The sequence below is a fragment of the Uloborus diversus genome, chromosome 1 (genome assembly GCF_026930045.1).
Source record: "Uloborus diversus isolate 005 chromosome 1, Udiv.v.3.1, whole genome shotgun sequence".
NCBI lineage: Eukaryota > Metazoa > Arthropoda > Arachnida > Araneae > Uloboridae > Uloborus > Uloborus diversus.
In genome coordinates, this window is record NC_072731.1 from 201,665,199 (window position 1) to 201,668,440 (window position 3,242).

A 3,242-nucleotide genomic window follows, 5' to 3' on the forward strand; every position below is an offset into this window, starting at 1 on the left:
GGATTTTTCTTTTTTTAGCGCCTTTTTAAAATTGGCTCGGAGGAAGAATTTTTTTGAAAACGTTTCACCATTGATTGAAATATGCATCTATGTAAAATCTATTTTCAATTTCAATTGCAGATTGAACTATGGTAGTATGAACGCACAGATCAATTGTAGATTGAACTGTGACTTGAATAGTCCGAAAATTAAGTGTGGCGGATTGAAGATGTTTTGATAGAGTAAAGCATTTTTAAAACACTTTCGCAATAGAAACAAATTGAATAAAAATTCAAAGGAAGTCACACATGCTGAAGGATATGAGCTTTTTCACCATTGAAAGAATCGTTTCACAATAATTCTCACAGTCGTCAAATCACTGCTTTGAAGTTATAGAGAAAGGTTTTTATGGTTTTAACTCTTGAAGACCATCTTGTGTCACTTCGAGATTGCATAACTATAGAGTCCCATAAAAGGTATTTGTTGATATGTTTTTTTTTATTCAATAAGCACATGAATTTTTAAGAAGTTTCTATGAAAGCAGATAATGCATTGAGCAGCTGAAACGTGTTTCTAGCAAAAGAAAACGATGAACACTCATTAAATAAATATACACTTATAAATTAGCGTAAAAGTGAATGTAAAATATCAAGGAATTTTCTTGAGAAAACCATGCAGCCACACCACTTTGCACGAGCCTCTCATATTGGACATACCATCGTTACACTGGGCACACAAGCATGAAATATTTAGCTGTGAAAACGCCGAAAAATACTTCGTGAATTTCTAAGTCATCATCCAAATAACGAAAAACACTTTTTCTTGTTTGGGAATGTGTCGAGATTCATCAAACAGTTACTGAGAACCAGCGAGATTTTTTTAATGATCATTGATTTCCGACTTACATAAATTGAATTCACCGATTTTCTATCATTCTGCTTAAAAAATTTGGGGGTGCGACCGCCCCCTCTTGACCCCCCTATTTGCCGCCCCTGCGTAACATGGGTACAAGATAATTGGCTAGAAAATTCATTATACATTATTTGTAAATATACAGACGAACCAAAAGACCTTTTAATTTTTCTATTACGGTCACAGTCGTGCGAGTACCACTAGTTACTAATAAAAAAGCTGAAAGTCTGTCAGTATATCTGGATCTCTGTCTGTCTGGATGTCTGTGACGCGCATAGCGCCTATATCGTTCGGCCGATTTTGATGAAATTTGGCACAAAGTTTGTTTGTAGCAGGGGGTGTGCACCTCGAAGTGATTTTTCGAAAATTCGATTTTGTTCATTTTCTTTAAGAACATTTTCCCGAGCAAAATTATAAGATGGACGAGTAAATTACCAAGTTATCATAACGTGGAAGCGTAACATGGACAAGCCAATTGGCGAAAAAGTCACTATACATTGTTTGTAAATACATAGGCGAACTAAAAGACCTTTTAATTTTTCTACTACAGGAAAAGTCGTGCGGGTACCACTATTTCATAAGAAAATAGTAAGTACATAATTCAATGTAATTCTAGGACAATTTGTTTCCTACAACTTACCAAGGTATATCAATGGATATAGGAAATTGGTAGCATAAGTTTTCAATACTATTAAAGGCAGTGTGCCCATGCACCTAGAAAATCATGGATTTCGGCTATGATCAAAAATGGTCATGGAAAATCATGATTTTCGGCAAAAAGTGCTCAAAAATCATGGAAATTAACAATTGGTCATGGATTTTGAGTTCCAAGAACATTTGGAATATTTATCGAATTTTACACATTAGATTAAACATACACATCTTGGCTATTTTTTACGCTGTTACTCGTCTATCTCAATTTTTCGCACATTTCGAAATCCGATTGCATCCGCTTTTCTAATACTCTCTCGTTTTTCTTTTCATGAGATTTTACCATTTAATTATGTATTTAGCATTATTTTTAACCCTCCTTATATGTCTCATTGTGTAGTTGAAGACTTTTAGACTTCTAGTTTTTGCCGATCGCATTCAATGAGAAAATGGTAATTCATCCGTTTTGCTTCAAGAGACTCATAAAAATTATCATTAATTCTCAGCTATGTCTTGAGTTAATAAAGATTTTAGAAAATAAAATCGGTCTGAAGAATTAATTACGGACGTTTTGGACATCGATAAAATACAGAAATCAGGGAATTTTCAAAGGTAATTTTTTTTTAAAGTCCGTAAATGTTACATATTTCACAAATTCGGAAATTTTACAATATTTGTAACCTACCCTAATACTTTGCGGTAAATACCTGGTATTTTCTGGTAAGTTAATTTTTTAAGTACTTTGATTTAATATTTTATTTTATTTTAGATTATTAATGTTATTATAAACATAATTTTAGTAGCACTAAATTATTGCTAGTCACAGATATTTAAAAAAAAAAAAAATACTAGTAGTACAATGCTCGCATTTTGTTATTCGGTATTCGGCTCGTCCCCCTTCCCATTTCGGGTGCCCCTGAATATTAACAGTCATTAATACATATGAATCAATAGATTATTAATTGCAAAACACATACTTACTGACATGATTTAAAGACTTCCAAGAGAAAAATGGTTCCTTAAAGAAGCTTTATAACTAAAAATTTTATATATCATAGCTTTTACTAATTTTACGGTGTGTGACTTCTAATAAGAAAATCTGCATTTTGAAGAAATGATTTCTTGAACCTAAGCAATTAAAAATTATCTGCTTTGATTAGAAAAGGGATTACCTCGATCAAATATTAGGTCCTTCCCCCTCCATTTTTTTACCTGCTCAGCAGGCAAATTGCAATCGGTTTTAGTTGAATTTTTCTCCTCTATATATACTAGCGCGCCAAACTCTTGTTTCTTTTCTTTTTTTTTTTGCCAACAAGCTATTTAATAATTTTTTCCCTCTGTGATATGCGCCCCTAGGCTGGGGCCTAGGGGATGGCGTGATGAGTAATCCTGGACTGTCCATACAAGAGGTAAACGCACCTAGCAGTTGACACAGTGAAGCATATTTTGTGGCTTCTTTAAACTGTGGGGCTACAAAATTAATTACCATATTTGAAACTCAATGAACATATTATAACCCTACTCTTCCTCGATTGCCCTATTTCTTTTTTTCAATGCCAGAATATCAATTTTTCAATTTTTTCCCAAACCTGAAATTTGATCCATCAGTCGCCATTGTACATGAGTCAGTAGTGGCCCAAGGGCGGATCCAGAAAATGTTCAAGGAGGGGGCGATTGTTTTTTACTGTTCACTCTTTGGA